The sequence below is a fragment of the Arachis ipaensis genome, chromosome B8 (genome assembly GCF_059453495.1).
Source record: "Arachis ipaensis isolate K30076 ecotype BB chromosome B8, ASM5945349v1, whole genome shotgun sequence".
Taxonomy (NCBI): Eukaryota; Viridiplantae; Streptophyta; class Magnoliopsida; order Fabales; family Fabaceae; genus Arachis; species Arachis ipaensis.
Window position 1 is genome coordinate 57,430,728 of NC_142443.1, and position 23,349 is coordinate 57,454,076.

The 23,349-nt window shown below is 39.3% G+C and overlaps 1 non-coding gene across 1 annotated transcript; it reads right to left on the reverse strand.

Annotated features, from left to right (window-relative positions):
- Nucleotides 1–462: 462 nt before the first annotated feature.
- Nucleotides 463–570, reverse strand: LOC148548207 (small nucleolar RNA R71). Its single transcript, XR_015897146.1, has one exon. It is a non-coding gene; the product is annotated as a small nucleolar RNA R71 (small nucleolar RNA).
- Nucleotides 571–23,349: the final 22,779 nt, after the last annotated feature.

Sequence of the window (23,349 nt, forward strand, 5' to 3'; positions counted from 1 at the left end):
CTAAGAGAAGCTAAATTACAATAATCCAGCAAGCACCTTTCAGAAATTTTCGAACAGGAAGAGGAGATGGCAGCCGAAAATAATAATAATGCAATGAGGATGCTTGGTGACTTTACTGCACCTAATTCCAATTTACATGGAAGAAGCATCTCCATCCCCACCATTGGAGCAAACAATTTTGAGCTGAAACCTCAATTAGTTTCTCTGATGCAGCAGAACTGCAAGTTCCATGGACTTCCATCTGAAGATCCTTTTCAGTTCTTAACTGAATTCTTGCAGATCTGTGATACTGTTAAGACTAATGGAGTAGATCCTGAAGTCTACAGGCTCATGCTTTTCCCTTTTGCTGTAAGAGACAGAGCTAGAGTGTGGTTGGACTCTCAACCCAAAGATAGCCTGAACTCTTGGGATAAGCTGGTCACGGCTTTCTTAGCCAAGTTCTTTCCTCCTCAAAAGTTTAGTAAGCTTAGAGTGGATGTTCAAACCTTCAAACAGAAAGAAGGTGAATCCCTCTATGAAGCTTGGGAGAGATACAAGCAACTGACCAAAAAGTGTCCTTCTGACATGCTTTCAGAATGGACCATCCTGGATATATTCTATGATGGTCTGTCTGAATTAGCTAAGATGTCATTGGATACTTCTGCAGGTGGATCCATTCACCTAAAGAAAACGCCTGCAGAAGCTCAAGAACTCATTGACATGGTTGCTAATAACCAGTTCATGCACACTTCTGAGAGGAATCCTGTGAGTAATGGGATGCCTCAGAAGAAGGGAGTTCTTGAAATTGATACTCTGAATGCCATATTGGCTCAGAATAAAATATTGACTCAGCAACTCAATATGATTTCTCAGAGTCTGAATGGAATGCAAGCTGCACCCAACAGTACTCAAGAGGCGCCTTCTGAAGAAGATGCCTATGATCCTGAGAACCCTGCAATAGCAGAGGTAAATTACATGGGTGAACCATATGGAAACACCTATAATCCCTCATGGAGAAATCACCCAAATCTCTCATGGAAGGATCAACAAAAGCCTCAACAAGGCTTTAATAATGGTGGAAGAAACAGGTTTGGCAATAGCAAGCCTTTTCCATCATCCACTCAGCAACAGACAGAGAACTCTGAACAAAATACTTCTAATTTAGCAAACTTAGTCTCTGATCTATCTAAGGCCACTGTGAGTTTCATGAATGAAACAAGGTCCTCCATTAGAAATTTGGAAGCACAAGTGGTCCACCTGAGTAAAAGAGTCACTAAAATCCCTCCTAGTACTCTCCCAAGCAATATAGAAGAAAATCCAAAAGGAGAGTGCAAGGCCATTGAAATGACCATCGTGGCCGAAACCACAAAAGAGGAGGAGGATGTGAATCTTAAGGAGGAAGACCTCCTGGGGCGTTCAGTGATCAATAAGGAGTTTCCCTCTGAGGAACCAAAGGAATCTGAGAGTCAACTAGAGACCATAAAGATTCCATTAAACCTCCTTGTGCCATTCATGAGCTCTGATGAGTATTCCTCTTCTGAAGAGAATGAGGATGTTACTAAGGAGAAAGTTACCAAGAAGCTGAATGCCAAATTATTTGGTATTGAGACTTGGGAAGATGAACCTCCCTTGTTCACCAATGAACTAAGTGATCTGGATCAACTGACATTGCCTCAGAAGAAACAGGATCCTGGAAAGTTCATAATACCTTGTACCATAGGCACCATGATCTTTGAAAAGGCTCTGTGTGACCTTGGTTCAGGGATAAACCTCATGCCCCTCTCTGTAATAGAGAAACTGGGAATCTTTGGGGTACAAGTTGCTAAAATCTCATTAGAGATGGCAGACAATTCAAGAAAACAGGCTTATGGACAAGTAGAGGACATATTAGTAAAGGTTGAAGGCCTTTACATCCCTGCTGATTTTATAATCCTAGACACTGGGAAGGATGAGGATGAATCCATCATCCTTGGAAGACCCTTCCTAGCCACATCAAGAGCTGTGATTGATGTTGACAGAGGTGAACTAGTCCTTCAATTGAATGAGGACTCCCTTGTGTCTACAACTCAAGGTTATCCCTCTGTAAACATGGAAAAGAGGCACAGTAAGCTTCTCTCAAAACAGAGTCAACCAGAGCCCCCACAGTCAAACTCTAAGTTTGGTGTTGAACTTCCATATCCAAACTCTAAGTTTGGTGTTGGGGAGTCTCAACAATGCTATGAACATCTGTGAGGCTCCATGAGAGCCAACTGTCAAGCTATTGACATTAAAGAAGCGCTTGTTGGGAGGCAACCCAATTTTTATTTATCTAATTTTATTTTTATTGTTATTTCATGTTTTATTAGGTTCATGATCATGTGGAGTCACAAAATAAATGAAAAAATTGAAAACGGAATCAAAAATAGCAGAAGAAAAATCACACCCTAGAGGAGGATCTCACTGGCGTTTAAAAGCCAGTAAAGAGCATCTGTCTGGCGTTCAACGCCAGAACAGAGCATGTTTCTGGCGTTCAACGCCAGAAACAAGCAGCATCCTGGCATTCAGATGCCAGAAATGCACAGTAAAGAAGAGCTGGCGCTGAACGCCAGAAACAAGCATTTGGCTGGCGTTCAACGCCAGAAATATGCTGCATCTGGGCGTTGAACGCCCAGAATAAGTATCAGTTCAGCGTTTAAACGCCAGAATTGCATGCAAAGGCATTTTACATGCCTAATTAGTGCAGGGATGCAATTCCTTGGCACCTCAGGATCTGTGGACCCCACATGATCATCTCAGCATCCGTGGACCCCACAGGATCCCCACCTACCACCACTCACTCTCTTCCCTCTTCTCAATGTTCATCCTCTCTTCCCAATAAACACTCTTACCCAAAACTCTTCACCAATCACCTCAATCTCTCTTCCCTATCACCACTTCACCACTCACATCCAACCACTCTTCCCCATAAACCTACCTCATAAACCCCACCTACCTTCAAAATTCAAAATGAATTTCCCACCCAAAACCCACCCTTATGGCCGAACCTTACCCCCCTCCCTTCCCTATATATAGCCCTCCATTCTTCCTCATTTTCACACAACACAACCCTCTCTTTTCTTCTTGGCCGAATACACCTCTCCCTCCTCTCCTCCATATTTTCTTCTTCTTCATCTATTCTTTCTTCTCTTGCTCGAGGGCGAGCAATATTCTAAGTTTGGTGTGGTAAAAGCATAAGCTTTTTGTTTTTCCATTACCATTGATGGCACCCAAGACCGGAGAATCCTCTAGAAAAGGGAAAGGGAAGACAAAAGCTTTCACCTCCGAGTCATGGGAGATGGAAAGATTCATCTCCAAAGCTCATCAAGACCACTTCTATGAAGTTGTGGCCAAGAAGAAGGTGATCCCCGAGGTCCCTTTCAAACTCAAGAGAAATGAGTATCCGGAGATCCGACATGAGATCCATAGAAGAGGTTGGGAAGTTCTAACAAACCCCATCCAACAAGTCAGAATTCTAATGGTTCAAGAGTTCTATGCTAATGCATGGATCACAAGGAACCATGATCAAAGTAAGAACCTGAACCCAAAGAATTACCTCACCATGGTTCGGGGGAATTACTTAGATTTTAGTCCAGAAAATGTAAGGTTGGCGTTCAACTTGCCAATGATGGAAGAGAACGCACGCCCCTACACAAGGAGAGTCAACTTTGATCAAAGGTTGGACCAAGTCCTCATGGACATATGTGTGGAAGGAGCTCAATGGAAGATTGACTCAAAAGGCAAACCGGTTCAACTGAGAAGAGAAGACTGGACTTTAAGCCTATAGCTAAAGGATGGTTGGAGTTCATTCAACGCTCAATCATTCCCACTAGCAACCGGTCTGAAGTTACTATAGACCGGGCCATCATGATCCATAGCATCATGATTGGAGAAGAGATGGAGGTTCATGAGATTATACCTCAAGAACTCTACAAGGTGGCTGACAAGTCCTCCACTATGGCAAGGTTAGCTTTTCCTCACCTCATTTGCCATCTATGCAATTCGGCTGGGATTGACATAGAAGGAGACATTCCCATTGAGGAAGAGAAGCCCATCACTAAGAAAAGGATGGAGCAAACAAGAGAGCCCATTCATGGAGCTCAAGAGACGCATGAAGCTCATCACCATGAGATCCCGGAGATGCCTCAAGTGCATTTTCCTCCACAAAACTATTGGGAGCAAATCAACACCTCCCTAGGAGAATTAAGTTCCAACATGGGACAATTAAGGGTGGAACATCAAGAGCACTCCATCATCCTTCATGAAATTAGAGAAGATCAAAAAGCAATGAGGGAGGAGCAACAAAGACAAGGAAGAGACATAGAAGAGCTCAAGGACATCATTGGTTCCTCAAGAAGGAAACACCACCATCACTAAGGTGGATTCATTCCTTGTTCTTAAATTCTCTGTTTTTCGTTTTCTTTATGATTAAGTGCTTATCCATGTTTGTGTCTTATTACATGATCATTAGTATTTAGTAACTATGTCTTAAAGTTATGAATGTCCTATGAATCCATCACATCTCTTAAATGAAAAATGTTTTAATTCAAAAGAACAAGAAGTACATGAGTTTCGAATTTATCCTTGAACTTAGTTTAATTATATTGATGTGGTGACAATGCTTCTTGTTTTCTGAATGAATGCTTGAACAGTGCATATGTCTTTTGAAGTTGTTGTTTAAGAATGTTAAATATGTTAGCTCTTGAAAGAATGATGACAAGGAGACATGTTATTTGATAATCTGAAAAATCATAAAAATGATTCTTGAAGCAAGAAAAAGCAGTGAATACAAAGCTTGCAGAAAAAAAAAAAGAAAAAAGGCGAAAAAAATAGAAAAAGAAAAAGCAAGCAGAAAAAGCCAAAAGCTCTTAAAACCAAGAGGCAAGAGCAAAAAGCCAGTAACCCTTAAAACCAAAAGGCAAGGGCAATAAAAAGGATCCCAAGGCTTTGAGCATCAGTGGATAGGAGGGCCTAAAGGAATAAAATCCCGGCCTAAGCGGCTAAACCAAGCTATCCCTAACCATGTGCTTGTGGCGTGAAGGTGTCAAGTGAAAACTTGAGACTGAGCGGTTAAAGTCAAGGTCCAAAGCAAAAGAAGAGTGTGGTTAAGAACCCTGGACACCTCTAATTGGGGACTTTAGCAAAGCTGAGTCACAATCTGAAAAGGTTCACCCAATTATGTGTCTGTGGCATTTATGTATCCGGTGGTAATACTGGAAAACAAAGTGCTTAGTGCCACGGCCAAGACTCATAAAGTAGCTGTGTTCAAGAATCAACATACTGAACTAGGAGAATCAATAACACTATCTGAACTCTAAGTTCCTATAGATGCCAATCATTCTGAACCTCAATGGATAAAGTGAGATGCCAAAACTATTCAAGAGGCAAAAAGCTACAAGTCCCGCTCATCTGATTGGAGCTATGTTTCATTGATAGTTTGGAATTTATAGTATATTCGCTTCTTTTTATCCTACTTGATTTTCAGTTGCTTGGGGACAAGCAACAATTTAAGTTTGGTGTTGTGATGAGCGGATAATTTATACGCTTTTTGGCATTGTTTTTAGTATGTTTTTAGTAGGATCTAGTTACCTTTAGGGATGTTTTTATTAGTTTTTATGCTAAATTCACATTTCTGGACTTTACTATGAGTTTTTGTGTTTTTCTGTGATTTCAGGTATTTTCTGGCTGAAATTGAGGGACTTGAGCAAAAATCAGATTCAGAGGTTGAAGAAGGACTGCTGATGCTGTTGGATTCTGACCTCCCTGCACTCAAAATGGATTTTCTGGAGCTACAAAACTCAAAATGGCGCGCTTCCAATTGCGTTGGAAGGTAGACATCCAGGGCTTTCCAGAAATATATAATAGTCCATACTCTGACCGAGTTTAGATGATGTAAAAGGGCGTTGAACGCCAGTTCTACGCTGCTGTCTGGAGTTAAACGCCAGAAACACGTCACGGACCAGAGTTGAACGCCAGAAATACGTTACAACCTGGCTTTCAACTCCAGAAAGAGCCTCTACACGTGTAACATTCAAGCTCAGCCCAAGCACACACCAAGTGGGCCCCAGAAGTGGATTTATGCATCAATTACTTACTTCTGTAAACCCTAGTAACTAGTTTATTATAAATACGACTTTTTACTATTGTATTAGACATCTTATGATTTTTAGTTCATCTTAGAATCATATTGATCACGTTTGGGGGCTGGCCATTCGGCCATGCCTGGACCTTCATCACTTATGTATTTTCAAACGGTAGAGTTTCTGCACTCCATAGATTAAGGTGTGGAGCTCTGCTGTTCCTCATGAATTAATGCAAAGTACTACCGTTTTCTATTTAATTCAACTTATTCCGCTTCTAAGATATTCATTCGCACTTCAACATGAATGTGATGAACGTGACAATCATCATCATTCCCCCACGAACGCGTGCCTGACAACCACTTCCGTTCCACCTTAGATTGAATGATTATCTCTTGGATCTCTTAATCAGAATCTTCGTGATATAAGCTAGATTGATGGCGGCATTCATGAGAATCCGTCTGTGGTATTCCGAGTAGGATTCTGGGATTGAATGACTGTGACGAACTTCAAACTCGCGAGTGCTGGGCGTAGTGACAGACGCAAAAGGAGGGTGAATCCTATTCCAGTATGATCGAGAACCTCAGATGATTAGCCGTGCTGTGACAGAGCATTTGGACCATTTTCACAAGAGGATAGGATGCAGCCATTGACCACAGTGATGCCTCTAGACGATTAGCCATGCAGTGACAGCGCATCGGACCATTTTCCAGAGAGGATGAAAAGTAGCCATTGACAATGGTGATGTCCTTACATAAAGCCAGCCATAGAAAGGAGTAGGACTGATTGGATGAAGACAGTAGGAAAGCAGAAGTTCAGAGGGACGAAAGCATCTCTATACCTTTATCTGAAATTCTCACCAATGATATACATAAGTATTTCTATCCTTATTTTCTGTCTATTTATTATTTATTTTCGAAAACTCCATAATCAATTATTATCCGCCTGACTGAGATTTACAAGATGACCATAGCTTGCTTCATACGAACAATCTCTGTGGGATCGACCCTTACTCACGTAAGGTTTATTACTTAGACGACCCAGTGCACTTGCTGGTTAGTTGTATCGAAGTTGTGAATGAAAAACGATTTATTAAGACGTGCGTACAGAGTTTCTGGTGCCGTTGCTTGAGATCACAATTTCGTGCACCAGAGAACATGCATCAAGGATGGAACAGTCAAAGTTGGAAGGAGCCTCAAGCTTATGATCATCCCTCTTGGCAACAACCTCCACCAATGTACGATAAGCAAGAACCATACCATGATGCATACCAATCCAATGGCTATTGGTGCGCACGAATCCCCACACTTCATACACTGAACCAGCAAGTACACTGGGTCGTTCAAGTAATACCTGAGTGAGTTAGGGTCGATCCCACGAGGATTGTGATTTGAAGCAAGCTATGATTATCTTGCAGATCTTATTCAGGCAGATAGAAGAGTTGTTGGATTTGTTCAAACGCACAAAATTGGAATAAAATGGAATTACTAGGTTTGATTATAATCAGTGATAAGAAGATGGTTAAGGCTTGAAGATGCTTTGTTCTTCTGATAACTCTGGTTTTACTGTCTTTTTCAACTATGAATTATTTCTTCTATGGCAGGCTGTATGTGATCAACGCTAGTTGAAAGGTCGCCAATGCTCCTCCAGATCTGAACCCCAGGGTTAGTGTGGATCCATTCTGATTGAGGCTGAAGCTCCTGCAGTCCATTCTCCTTAATGATCCTACTCAAAATGCCACAGACAAGGTCAAATCTTCCGAATCAGAGAATACTGCACCTTTGGGTTTTAGCCTCTACCTCAAAGACTCTATTCTCCCCATACCTCCACTGAACTGATGTCTCGAGAAGTTCCCAACGAAGTCGTGGATTAGGCGTCTAAGAGATGTATAATCAAGCTGGTGGTTCATCATTGTCCGATGAAAAAAACACTCTGAATCCATGTAGAATTTGATAACCTTATGCCAGTTCAATGCATTCATATTGATGAAGAACGAAGATACATCTTAGAATAGAGAATAAAACACGGATTGAAATAGAACAGTAATACTTTTATTAATCCATAAAACTCAGCAGGACTCCTCCCCTCAACCTAGGAGGTTTAAAAACTCATACTGGTAGAAAATACAATGATAAATGTGTAAAGTGTGTGTCCTCCCCTTGATGAGAGGTGTAAAAATCTTTAAATAGTAAACTAATGACTAAGGATTACATTAAGAATGGTAAAACAGTCTTTTAGTGCTAAAATCCACTTCTAGGGCCCACTTGGTGAGTGTTTGGGCTGATCTTGATTGAGATCCACGTGATAGGAGGCCTCTAGGGCATTGAACACTGGCTAGGGGGTCATTTATGGGTGTTGGACACTGGTCTCTTCTCCTTTGGGCGCTAGACGCCAGAATAGGACAGGAGGCTGGCGTTAGATGCCAATTTTGAGCCTTAAATTCTGAAGCAAAGCAAAAACTATTATACATTGCTGGAAAGCTCTGAATGTTAGCTTTCCATAGCTGTTGAGAATGCTCCATTTGGACTTTGGTAGCTCCAGAAAAGCTCTTTCGAGTGCAAGGAGGTCAGATCCGGATAGCATCTGCAGTGGTTTCTCTATCTCTGAATCAGACTTTTGTTCCAGCTCCTCAATTTCAGCCAGAAAATACCTGAAATTGCTCCAAAACACACAAACTCAAAGTAGAATCCAAAAATGTGAATTTTACACTAAAACCTATGAAAACTTAATACAATTTAAACAAAACATGCTAAAAACTATATGAAAATGATGCCAAAAAGCGTATAAAATATCTGCTCATCACAACACCAAACTTAAACTGTTGCTTGTCCCCAAGCAACTAAAAACATAGTAGGATAAAAAGAAGAGTAAGATACAATAAATCTCAGAGTTTCCAATGAAGCTCAGTTTCAATTAGATGAGCGGGAGTTAGTAGCTTTTTGCTTCTGAATAGTTTTGGCATCTCACTATCCATTGAAATTAAAAAATGTTGGTCTCTTTAGGAACTTAGAATCCAGATGATATTATTGACTCTCCTGGTTCAGTTCTTTTTTATTTTTGATCACATCTTTTTAGAGTCTTGGCCGTGATCCTAAGCACTTTGTTTTTCAGTATTACCACCGGATACATAAATGTTACAGACACCTTAACTGGGTGAACCCTTTCGGATTGTGATTCAGCTTTGCTAGAATCCCCATATAGAGGTGTCTAGAGTTCTTAAGCACACTCTTAGTATCTTTGGATCCTTTTACCTTTACCCTTGCCTTTTGGTTTAAAGGGTTATTGGCTTTTTGCTTTTGCCTTTTGGTTTAAAGAGCTATTGGCTTTTTTTGCTTTTTATTTATTTTTTTGGCATTTTTTTTGCATGCATATGTATTTTTTTCTTTTTTTGATTTTTTCTGATTACTAATAATACTTTTTCTTTTTCATCATTCTTTCAAGAGCCAACATTCTTAATTTCAACTTCAAATATACACTGTTTATTCATACATTTAGAAAACAAAAGCAATGCTACCACATCAAAATAATTGAACTATTCTTATTATGTAACTTGAAATTCATGTATCTCACAATTTTTTTCAATTAAAATTTTCTTTTAAGTAAGGTGAGCGACATATGGAATATTTTATAACTTTAAGACATAGATAGAAATGATCATGCAAAAAAAACAAGAGAACAGACAATAAAACATACAGAAAACAGAAAAATAACATAAGAAAAGTTGATTAAGAGAATGAATCCACCTTAATGGTGGCGGCTAGTGCTCCTCCTTGAGGATCCAATGTAGTGCTTGGTCTCTTCAATGTCACTCCTTTGTCTTTGTTGTTCTTCCCTTATAGCCCTTTGATCTTCTCTAATTTCATTGAGGGTGGTGGAATGCTCTTGATGCTCCATCCTCAACTGATTCATGTTAGAGCTTAATTCTCCCACAGAAGTATGCCATTGATCCCAATAGCTTTGAGGAGGAAAATACATCATTTGAGGCATCTCAGAGATCTCATGCTGAGGCAGCTGCACAGGCTCATGTGCATGCTCTCTAGTTTGCTCCATCCTCTTTTTAGTCATGGGCTTATCCTCCTCAATGAGGATGTCTCCTTCTATGACAATTCCAGCTGAATTGCATAGGTGACATATGAGGTGAGGGAATGCCAACCTTGCTTTGGTGGATGGCTTTTCAGCTATCTTGTACAGTTCTTGAGGAATCACCTCATGTACTTCCACTACCTTACTCCCAATCATGATGCAATGAATCATGATGGCTATGTCAATGGTCACTTCTGACCAATTGCTAGTAGGGATGATAGAGCGTTGGATGAATTCCAACCATCCTCTAGCTACAGGCTTGAGGTCAAGCCTTCTTAGTTGAGTAGGCTTGCCTTGGGAATCCCTTTTCCACTTGCTCCTTCCAAGCAGATGTTTGAGAGCACTTGATCCAGTCTTTGATCAAAATTGACTCTCTTAGTATAAGGATATGGGTCTCCTTGCATCAGAGGCAAGTTGAACGCCAACCTCACACTTTCTGGGCTAAAATCTAAGATTCTCCCTCGGACCATGGTGCTCCAATTCTTGGGATTTGGGTTCACACTAATGTCATGGTTTTTTGTGACCCATGAATTCGCATAGAACTCTTACACCATTAAGATCCCAACCTCTTGGATGGGATTGGTTAGGACTTCATAACCTCTTCTCCGGATCTTTCGTCGGATTTCGGATATTCATTCTTCTTAAGCCTGAAAGGAACCTCAAGGATCATCTTTTTCTCAGCCACTACTTCATAGAAGTGGTCTTGGTGGGCTTTGGTGATGAATCTCTCCATCTCCCAAGATTTGGAGGTGGCATCTACTGCCTTTCCTTTCCTCTTTCTAGAGGGTTCTCCAACCTTGGGTGCCATAAGTGGTAATAGAAAGCAAAAAGCAACGCTTTTCCCACACCAAACTTAAAAGCTTTGCCCGTCCTCGAGCAAAAATAAATAAAAGAGAAGAATAGAATAGAAGAAGAAAAAAATAGATGGAGATGGAGGAAGAAGGCAATTCGGCCAAGGGGGTTTGGTTGTGTATGAAAGGTGTATATATGAAGGGTTAGAATGAGGGGTATTTATAGGAGTGGGCTAGGGTTGGGTTGGGTTCGGTGATGGGTGGGGTAATTGGGAGAAAAATTTGATTTTGAAGTGGGTGGGAGTTGATAGGAGTTTTGATGGTTTTGGGAAAGTGATATGGATGTGAATGGGCTAGGATTTATAGGGAAGAGTGTATGGGAAAGTGTGAAAGAAAGAGGGAAGAAGTGAGGTAGGTAAAGATGCTTTGGAACCCACTGGTCCTGAGAGGTTAGGGAATTCAGATTCCCTGCTCTCTGCATTGGCATTGAACGCCCAGGGTCTGCTCCCTGGCTGGCGTTTAACGCCAGATGCTACTGTCATTTGGGACGTTGAACGTCCAGCCAGTGCTCCCTAGCTGGCGTTTAATGCGAGCAACACTCCATCCAGAGTGTTCTGTTTTTACTGCTGAACCTTTCCGTCTCTGTTCTGACTGCTACACATGACCATGAACCTAAAGAAATTTCTTTAAAGAAAAACAAAATTAAAAGAAATGGAAATAATTAATTAGGGTTGGGTTGTCTCCCAACAAGCGCTCCTTTAACGTCACTAGCTTGACGGTTAGCTCCTTACGGAGAATGATATGGGCTTAGAATTTTGCCTATTACAATGAACTTTCTTTCTGTCTTCTCATGGATGAGCTCCACATGCTCTAGGGACAGGACACAACGCACTGTATGTGGGTAGACTGGCTTCTTCGTGAAGACAATTCTCATGCCAGGTGAGAGGTCTTCGGTGGGGACTTTCTTGTCCCTCCAGCCTTTAGGTACTTTCTTCCTAGTACCTTTGTTCTCAGTGCTTGTTAATGGTTGCCCAACACCAAACTTAGAATTGATGTTTAGGGGCTTAGTACAGCTGTGCACTAAAAGAGATGATTGGAACACTAAGTGTTGCACAGTTATCTCTCTTTTCTCAGAGGGAGAGTTGGAGTGAGGCATCTTAAACAAGATATGATCCTCCTCTAGTTGTAGAATCAGTTCTCCTTTTGCTACATCAATGATTGCACGAATCCCCACACTTCGTACACTGAACCAGTAAGTGCACTTGGTCGTCCAAGTAATACCTGAGTGAGTTATGATCGATCCCACGAGAATTGTAATTTGAAGCAACCTATGGTTATCTTGCAGATCTTAGTCAGTCGGATAGAAGAGTTGTTGGATTTATTTAAATGCATAAAATTGGAATAAAATGGAATTACTAGGTTTGATTATAATCAGTGATAAGAAGATGGTTAAGGCATGAAGATGCTTTATTTTTCTGGATAACTCTGGTTTTACTGTCTTCTTCAACTGTAAATGATTTCTTCTATGGCAGGCTGTATGTGATCAAGGCCGGTTGAGAGGTCACCAATGCTCCTCCAGATCTAAACCCCAGGGTTGGTGTGAATCCATTCTGATTGAGGGTGAAGCTCCTTGGTGCACGAAATTGTGATCATCAACAATGGCGCCAAAGGACTTGGAGCTCTTAAACATGAATCACACTTTGTCACAATTCCGCACAACTAACCAGCAAGTGCACTGGGTCGTCCAAGTAATAAACCTTACATGAGTAAGGGTCGATCCCACGGAGACTGTCGGCTTGAAGCAAGCTATGGTCACCTTGTAAATCTCAGTCAGGCTAATTCATATGGTGATGGAGAATTGATAATTAAAAGATAAATAAAACATAAAATAAAGATAGAGATACTTATGTAATTCTTTGGTTGGAATTTCAGATAAGCGTATGAAGATGCTTTGTTCCTCCTGAACCTCTGCTTTTCTATTGCCTTCTTCCAATCATTCATACTCCTTTCCATGGCAAGCTTTATGTTGGGCATCACCATTGTCAATGGATACTTCTCGTCCTCTCAGTAAAAATGTTCCAAATGCGCTGTCACCGCATGGCTAATCATCTGTCGGTTCTCGATCATGTTGGAATAGGATCCATTGATCCTTTTGCGTCTGTCACACGCCCAACAATCGCGAGTTTGAAGCTCGTCACAGCCATCCCTTCCCAGATCCTACTCAGAATACCACAGACAACGTTTAGACGTTCTGGATCTCAGGAATGGCCGCCAATAATTCTAGCCTATACCACAAAGGTTCCAATCTTAGATTAGAAACCCAAGAGATACACATTCAAGCTTGTTTGCATGTAGAACGGAAGTGGTTGTCAGTCACGCGTTCATAGGTGAGAATGGTGATAAGTGTCACATAATCATCACATTCATCATGTTCTTGGGTGCAAATGAATATCTTAGAGAAGAAATAGACTTGAGTTGAATAGAAAAACAATATTACTTTGTATTAATTCATGAAGAACAGCAGAGCTCCACACCTTAATCTATGGTGTGTAGAAACTCCACCGTTGAAAATACATAAGAACAAGGTCTAGGCATGGCCGAATGGCCAGCCTCCAAACGTGTCTAAGATAGCATAAGACTTATCAAAGATCCCAAGTATGAAAATACAATGGCAAAAGGTCCTATTTATAGAAAACTAGTAGCCTAGGGTTACAGAGATGAGTAATTAATGCAGAAATCTTTCTCCGGGCCCACTTGGTGTGTGCTTGGGCTGAGCATTGAAGCTTCCATGTGTAGAGACTTTTCTTGGAGTTAAACGCCAGCTTTTGTGCCAGTTTGGGCGTTTAACTCCAGCTTTTGTGCCAGTTTTGGAGTTAAACGCCAGAATTCTTGAGCTGACTTGGAACGCCTGTTTGGGCCATCAAATCTTGGGCAAAGTATAGACTATTATATATTGCTGGAAAGCCCAGGATATCGACTTTCCAAAGCAATTGATAGCGCGCCAATTGGGCTTCTGTAGCTCCAGAAAATCCACTTTGAGTGCAGGGAGGTCAGAATCCAACAGCATCTGTAGTCCTTTTTCAGCCTCTGAATTAGATTTTTGCTCAGGTCCCTCAATTTCAGCCAGAAAATATCTGAAATTACAGAAAAACACACAAACTCATAGTAAAGTCCAGAAGAGTGATTTTTATTTAAAAACTAATAAAAACATAATAAAAACTAACTAAAATATACTAAAAAGATACTAAAAACAATGCCAAAAAGCGTATAAATTATCCGCTCATCACAACACCAAACTTAAATTTTTGCTTGTCCCCAAGAAACTGAAGATCATATAGGATAAAAAGAATATAATGTACAATGAATTCAAAAAACATCTATGAAGATCGGTATTAATTAGATGAGTGGGGCTTTTAGCTTTTTGCTTCTGAACAGTTTTGGCATCTCACTTTACCCTTTGAAGTTTAGAATGATTGGCATCTATAGGAACTCACAATCCAAATAGTGTTACTGATTCTCCTAGTTAAGTATGTTGATTCTTGAACACAGCTACTTTATGAGTCTTGACCGTGACCCAAAGCATTTTGTTTTCCAGTATTACCACCGGATACATAAATGCCACAGTCACATAACTGGGTGAACCTTTTCAAATTGTGACTCAGCTTTGCTAGAGTCCCTATTTAGAGGTGTCCAGAGCTCTTAAGCACACTCTTTTTGCTTTTGGACCACGACTTTAACCACTCAGTCTCAAGGTTTCACTTGACACCTTCACGCCACAAGCACATGGTTAGGGACAGCTTGGTTTAGCTGCTTAGGCCAGGAATTTATTCCTGTGGGCCCTCCTATCCACTGATGCTCAAAGCCTTGGATCCCTTTTTATCACCCTTGCCTTTTGGTTTAAAGGGGTATTGGCTTTTTCTGCTTGCTTTTCTTTTTCTTTCTTTTTCTTTTCTCTCTCTTTTTTTTTCGCATATATCCTTTTTTCTGCAAGCTTTTTACTGCTTTTTCTTGCTTCAAGAATCAATTTTATGATTTTTCAGATCATCAGATAACATTTCTCCTTTTCCCATCATTCTTTCAAGAGCCAACAATTTTAACATTCATAAACAACAAATTCAAAAATATGAACTGTTCAAGCATTCATTCAGAAAAATAATAGTATTGCCACCACATCAAAATAACTAAACTGTTTTAAAATTTGAAATTCATGCACTTCTTTTTCTTTTTCAATTAAAAAAAAAAACATTTTTCAATTAAGAAAGGTGATGGATTCATTTTCATAGCTTCAAGGCATAGACACTAAGACACTAATGATCATGTAATAAAGACACAAACATAAATAAACATAAAGCATAATTTTCGAAAAACAGAAAATAAAGAACAAGGAAATTAAAGAACGGGTCCACCTTAGTGATGGCGGCTTGTTCTTCCTCTTGAAGATCTAATGGAGTGCTTGAGCTCGTCAATGTCTCTTCCTTGCCTTTGTTGCTCCTCTCTCATGGTTCTTTGGTCTTCTCTAATTTCATGGAGCAGGATGGAATGCTCTTGGTGCTCCACCCTTAGTTGTCCCATGTTGGAGCTTAATTCTCCTAGGGAGGTATTGATTTGCTACCAATAGTTTTGTGGAGGAAAATGTATCCCTTGAGGCATCTCAGGGATTTCATGATGAGGAGTTTCCTCATGCTCTTGGTGAGGTTCTCTCACTTGATCCATCCTTTTCTTGGTGATGGGCTTATCCTCATCAATGAGGATGTCTTCCTCTATGTCAATTCCAGCTGAATTGTAGAGGTGACAAATGAGTTGAGGGAAGGCTAACCTTGCCATAGTAGAGGACTTGTCCGCCACCTTGTAGAGTTCTTGGGATATAACCTCATGAACTTCTACTTCCTCTCTAATCATGATGCTATGAATCATGATAGCCCGGTCTATAGTAACTTCAGACCGGTTGCTAGTAGGAATGACTGAGCATTGGATGAACTCCAACCATCCCCTAGCCACGGGCTTGAGGTCATGCCTTCTTAGTTGAACCGGCTTCCCTCTTGAATCTCTCTTCCATTGAGCGCCCTCTTCACATATGTCCATGAGGACTTGGTCCAACCTTTGATCAAAGTTGACCCTTCTAGTGTATGGGTGTGCATCTCCTTGCATCATGGGCAAGTTGAATGCCAACCTTACATTCTCCGGACTAAAATCTAAGCATTTCCCCCGAACCATTGTAAGCCAATTCTTTGGGTCCGGGTTCACACTATGATCATGGTTCTTGGTGATCCATGCATTGGCATAGAATTCTTGAACCATTAAGATTCCGACTTGTTGAATGGGGTTAGTGAGAACTTCCCAATCTCTTCTTCGGATCTCATGTCGGATCTCCAGATATTCGCCCTTTTTGAGCTTAAAAGGGACCTCGGGGATCACCTTCTTCTTGGCCACAACTTCATAGAAGTGGTCTTGATGCACCTTTGAGAGGAATCTCTCCATCTCTTATGACTCGGAGGTGGAAGCTTTTGCCTTCCCTTTCCTCTTTCTAGAGGTTTTTCCGGCCTTTGGTTCCATTAATGGTTATGGAAAAACAAAAAAGCTTTAGCTTTTACCACACCAAACTTAGAAGGTTGCTTGTCCTCGAGTAAAAGAAGAAAGAAGTGAGTAGTAGAATAAGAAATAGAGGAGATGGAGGGGGCTTTGTGTTTCGGCCAAGGGGGAGAAGTAGTGTTTAGGTTGTGTGAAAATGAAGGAGTGAAGATGGGTTTATATAGGAGTGGAGAGGGAGGTATGGTTCAGTCATTATGGGTGGGTTTGGGTGGAAAAGTGGTTTGAATTTGAATGGTGAGGTAGGTGGGGTTTGTAAATCATGTTGCTTGTATGCGAAGTTTGTATTCGTAGGTTTTGATGAATGACAAACCAACAAACGACATGAAAGACAAACCAACAAACAACTTGAATGAACAAGCATGTTGAAAGATCAACCAACATTCAACGTTGAGGAATGAAGAGTTGAAAGCAACACAACAACAACAAGAAACTCAAGTCCACAACATTTGAAGACAAGTATAGTGTCTTAGGACTTAGGTAACTTCTTGTTAAGAACCAATTGCTAAATCTCTCAACACACACTCACAAAATGTTTTGATGCACATCTTGCAATTCGATGCTAGCCAAATGGTTTAAAAACTTGTTTTCAAAGGTACAAAAGCATAGGAATTGACTCCAACAAAGTTTGAGATCAATCCTAAGTATTTTGAAGTGATTTTAAGCCATTCTTTAAGGTTTGCATCGATGCACACTCATCTTGCATCGATGCAAAGCATGCGACGACTTGTTGCATCGATGCAAAGATGTTTGCATCGATGCAACCTAGCTGAAAATTCAAATTTCAGCTTCAAAGACACATTTGCATCGATGCAAAGTGTTATGCATCGATGCAAATGATTCAAAAACATAAAAAATGGCTAGTTTTGACAAAAAGGCTCCATCCCATTAACTCCCCAACGTTTCTAAGATTTGGGGAGTCTATAAATAGATGGATTGAAGCCTTATTTCAAATACTTGAGTATTTGCAAACTATCTTGTTCATATTCTTTCATTCTACACATTTTTTTTAAGGTATTATAATACACAATTTGAGAGAGCAATATCAATAGGTTCAATAGTGCTAAACTTGTAATCATACACTCTTCTAGAGAGTACTCATTTCGTCTCAACAATTCTTTGAGAATTGTTTTCTTGTACACTTTGTAAATTGGAGTGTGATCTCCAAGGTTGAGTCAAGAGTTATAAACACTATAGTCGGTGAGGATACCAAAGAAGTATACTAAGTACTCAAGGCAAATCTTAGAGAAGGTATCTCTAAGTGGAGTGGGTTAGTATACGAGTGGTGATCATATACCGTGAGGTGTTAGAAACTAAGGACTCGGATTGTAAAAGGTTTTGCGCGAGCACCTTGAAGCTTGGCAATAGTGGAACTTCTCAATAGCGATTGAGAAAGAAAGTGGACGTAGGACAAGGATTGTGCCGAACCACTCTAAATAGCGTTTGCATCTCTCCAAACTCATCTCTTCAATATTATTGTCTTTTACCTTTGAGCAAATAAATTGTGATCGAAAAGTAGCTTCGTAAGTACTTAAGGAATAGCTTAAGTCCGATTGGTGAAAAGCTTGATCAATTTATTTGAGTTGGTGTCTATTGGAAAGTAAAAGCTCCTTATAAATGCTTAGCAATTGAGTTAAGCTCTTGGAAAAATACTAGTACAATAACACTTTTGTATATTGTCTTTAACTTTCGCAAAAAGATTCATTGTTGTTGCAATACTCAATTCACCCCCCCTCTTGAGTAATTGTGCATAGGTTCTACAAGTGGTATCAGAGCTTAACCCTTTGAAAGACTTAACCGTTTAAGGGAAAAGATCATGGCAAGCACAAGCTTTAACAACAACAACACTAGTGAAGGTAACTCAACCGCTAGACCTCCTCTTTTTAGCGGAACAAATTACTCTTATTGGAAAAATAAGATGAGAATTTGGATCCGTTCTCAAGATGTGAGAATTTGGAAAGTGATTGAGAATGGAAATCACATTCCAACAAAGACAACAAGCGCTAAAGAAGGAGAAGTCTCCGTCTCAAAGCAAGTACCGAAAGGAGAAGATGAATATAGTGACGATGATTGGAAGAAAGTGGCAATGAATGATAAAGCCATCAACTTCATTCATTGTGTACTTAACGAGCATGATTATATGAAGATCTCTACATGTGAAACCGCTAAAGAGATTTGGGATAAACTCCAAATCACTTACGAAGGAACCGACCACGTTAAAGAATCAAAGGTATTTATGTTGGTTCATGAATGGGAAAATTTTAAAATGAAAGATGAAGAGAGCATTGAAGAAGCTCTTGAAAGACTCTCCAAGATCTTCAACAACCTAAGCATGCTTGGCACAAAATACAGTGATAAACAAATTGTGACTAAGGTGCTTACAAGCCTTACACCAAAATGGAACTCCAAAGTGAATGCCATTGTGGAAGGAAGGCTCTATGATCAACTTACATTTGATCAACTACGAGGTAATCTTCTCACCTATGAAATGACTATGCTAAATAGACAAAAAGGTGAAGAAAGCAAGAAGAAAAGTCTCGCCCTTAAAACAACATCACTACAAGAAGAGAGTGATGATAATGAAGAAGAAGGAGATGAAGAATTTGCACTCTTATTAAAAAGATTCAATAAGTTTGCAATGAAGAAAAACTTCAAGAGCAAAACAAAGGTACCAAAATGCTATGAGTGTGGAGAAGTTGGACACATTAAACCCAATTGTCCAAAACTTCAAAAGGAGGACAAAAACAAGAAATTTAAGAAGAAGGAGAAAGCATACATATCATGGGAGAACGAGGATGAATCCGACTCCGATGACGACGAGGTTGCAAATCTTTGCTTAATGGCAAGCGAAGAAAAGGTTAGTGATGACAACTCCACTTCTTTTAATTTACAAGATGAATATGATGCCTTACTTGAGGTGTACACAAAACTTACCCAAGATTATTCTCTCCTAAAGAAAAAGAATATGGATCTTTTAAAACAAAATGAGATGTTGAAAAACGAGAATATCAATCTTGGAAAAGATAAGTGTAGCACAAGTAGTGATCCATACAAATCTTGTAAAATGCATGAAAATGAAATTACAAATCTTAAGAACACTTTAGCTAAGTTCAATGAATCTTCAAAGAACTTAGATAAAATGTTGAAAAACCAAAAGCATGTTCATAATAAGGAAGGTTTAGGTTTTGAAAAAGGAAAATTTAAAAATACTAAAACTCCTATTAGGCAACCGCAAGCCCAAAAGGCAAGCATGCCTAAAAGGAATGAAGCCTTTAAACATCCTCCTCAACATGCTTCATTTAGAAATTATAATCACAATGCATATAGATAAAAAGATGTTGCATTTAGGAAACAACCTAGGCAACCATTTAGAAACATGCATAGGATGCATAATCCAAATGTCATATGTCATTATTGTAATAAAGTAGGTCATATAGCACCCGTATGCTTTACTAGAATTAAACATATAAACTTTCGTAGTCAAGATACGAGATGGGCACCTTATGGGCATTATGCTCATACTAACCATCAAGGACCCAAATTCACTTGGGTACCTAAATCCCAATTTTAATTGTTTTGTAGGTACGTGTTGGAGCTAAGGATACAAATTGGTATGTTGATAGTGGATGCTCCAAACACATGACCGGCGATGAATCAAAGTTCACCGCAATAGAGCCTACAAACGGAGGAAACGTGATCTATGGAGACAACAACACCGGCAAAATAATCGGCGTTGGAAAAGTTGGTAAAAATTCTTCTACCTCCATAGATAATGTTATACTTGTCAAAGGTCTCAAACATAATCTCATTAGTGTTAGCCAACTTTGTGACAAAGGAAACTTAGTCACCTTTGATTCAAAATGTTGTTTGATAAAAAGGCAAGACACTAATGAAATTGTGCTAATTGGGCACCGTGTTGACAATGTATACATGATTAATCTAGATGAAGTTTCCTCAAATGATGTGAAATTCCTTGTTAGTAAAAATGATGAAACTTGGTTATGGCATCGTAGAGTAGCTCATGCTAACATGGACCATCTTAGCAAGTTGGTCTCTAAAGAGTTAGTAATTGGCTTACCAAAGCTACGTTTTGAAAAAGACGTCCTTTGCGACGCATGTCAAAAGGGAAAACAAGTAAAGGCCTCTTTTAAATCCAAAAACATTGTTTCAACAACAAGGCCATTACAACTTTTGCACATGGATTTATTTGGTCCTTCTAGGACTATGAGCTTTGGTGGCAATTACTATGCTTTAGTTATTGTTGATGATTACTCTCGATTTACATGGACCTTGTTCCTAGCAAACAAGAGTGATGCATTTCGAGCATTCAAAAGATTAGCCAAAGTTATTCAAAATGAAAAGAATTTGCATATATCATCTATTAGAAGTGATCATGGTGGAGAATTTGAAAACAATCTTTTTGAAACTTTTTGTGAAGAAAATGGCATTGAGCATAATTTTTCCTCTCCTAGAACACCACAACAAAATAGTGTGGTTGAAAGGAAAAATCGTCATTTAGAAGAAATGGCGAGAACTATGCTCAATGAGGCTAATATTCCTAAGTACTTTTGGGCGGATGCGGTTAGTACCGCGTGTTATGTTATGAATAGGATTATCATTCGACCTATTCTTAAGAAAACACCGTACGAATTGTACAAAGGAAGAAAGCCAAATATTTCCCACCTTCACGTCTTTGGCTGTAAATGCTTTATTCTAAATAATGGAAAAGATAACTTAGGCAAATTTGATGCTAAGGCTGATGAAGGAATCTTCTTAGGCTACTCTTTAACTAGCAAAGCTTTTAGAGTATATAATAAATGCATCATGACTATGGAAGAAAGTATTCATGTCGCTTTTGATGAAACTAACCGTTGTTGTGCTAGAAAAGATTTTGATGAAAATGTAGAAAACTTTGATTCACTAAATTTGAATGGTGAAGACAAAGAAAAAGATTTAAATGAAGCCTCTACAAGCTCAACAAAGGATAGTGTTCAAGTTGAAGAAATTGAACCATCACAAGCACAAATAAATGCACTTCCAAAGGACTGGCGTACTTCAAAGGATCATCCTCTAGACAACGTCATTGGTGATGTTTCGAAAGGGGTAACAACTCGATCCACTTTTAGAAATTTATTTGCATATAGTGCTTTTGTTTCTCAAATTGAACCATCTACCATTGAGTCCGCAATTGATGATGAACATTGGGCTATGGCAATGCAAGAGGAGCTTAACCAATTCAAACGAAATGACGTTTGGGAATTGGTGCCTAAACCAAGTAATCAAACAATTGTAGGAACAAAATGGGTTTTTAGAAATAAACTCGATGAAAATGGTACAATTGTTAGAAACAAAGCTAGATTGGTAGCTAAAGGTTATAATCAAGAGGAAGGCATTGATTATGACGAAACTTATGCTCCCGTAGCTAGATTAAAAGCTATTAGGATGTTACTTGCTTTTGCATCCTCTTATAACTTCAAACTTTATCAAATGGATGTTAAGAGTGCCTTTCTTAATGGTTTCATTCAAGAAGAAGTATATGTTAAACAACCTCCCGGTTTTGAGGATTATGAAAATCCTAATCATGTTTTTAAACTCAAGAAAGCTCTTTATGGTCTTAAACAAGCTCCAAGAGCTTGGTATGAACGTTTGAGCAAGTTTTTAATAGAAAAGGGTTTTAGAAGAGGGAAGGTTGATACAACTTTATTTATCATGATTGAAAACAAAAATATCCTTTTGGTACAAGTTTACGTCGATGACATAATATTTGGTTCAACTAACGAATCACTTTGTAAGTTTTTCTCAAACCTCATGCAAAGTGAATTTGAAATGTCCATGATGGGCGAACTCAACTTCTTCCTTGGTCTTCAAATCAAACAAGGAAAAGAAGGAACTTTCGTTAGCCAAACCAAATATTGCAAGGAATTGCTCAAAAGATTTGGAATGGACAATGCTAAGGCAATGGACACACCAATGAGCACTACTTGCTACCTTGACAAAGATGAACAAGGTAAAATCATAGATGTAAAGAAGTATAGAGGCATGATAGGATCATTACTTTATCTAACGGCAAGTAGGCCAGATATCATATTTAGTGTATGCATGTGTGCGAGATACCAAGCTAATCCTAAGGAATCTCACTTAAGTGCGGTGAAAAGGATTATGAAGTATCTCATAGGAACATTAAATGTTGGATTGTGGTATCCGAAAGGATCCACTTGTGATTTGATTGGTTATTCCGATTCCGATTTTGCCGGTTGCAAATTGGATAGGAAAAGCACTAGCGGCACTTGTCACTTGCTAGGAAACTCTCTTGTTTCATGGCATAGTAAGAAACAAGTAAGTGTAGCCTTGTCTACCGCCGAAGCCGAGTATGTAGCCGCCGGTAGTTGTTGCGCCCAAATTTTATGGATGAAACAACAACTTGTGGACTATGGACTCATGCTTGATCACATTCCTATCAAATGTGATAATACTAGTGCAATAAATTTAACCAAGAATCCGGTTCAACATTCAAGAACCAAGCATATTGAGATTAGACATCACTTCATAAGAGACCATGTTGAAAAGGGTGATGTGGTTATTGAATTTGTCGAAACTAGTAAACAACTAGCGGACATCTTCACTAAACCTTTATGTAAAGAAAATTTTTTTAACATCCGAAATGAACTTGGTATCTTGGATTCTAATCTAATATGATTTGTTTGAATTCATTGTATTTATATTGCTATTTTTGTATCTCTTACTAACTTAAGCATTGGAGATATCCAATTAGCCATTGTTTTGTAGGTTTATGAGTTGATGAATGAGTGATTAAT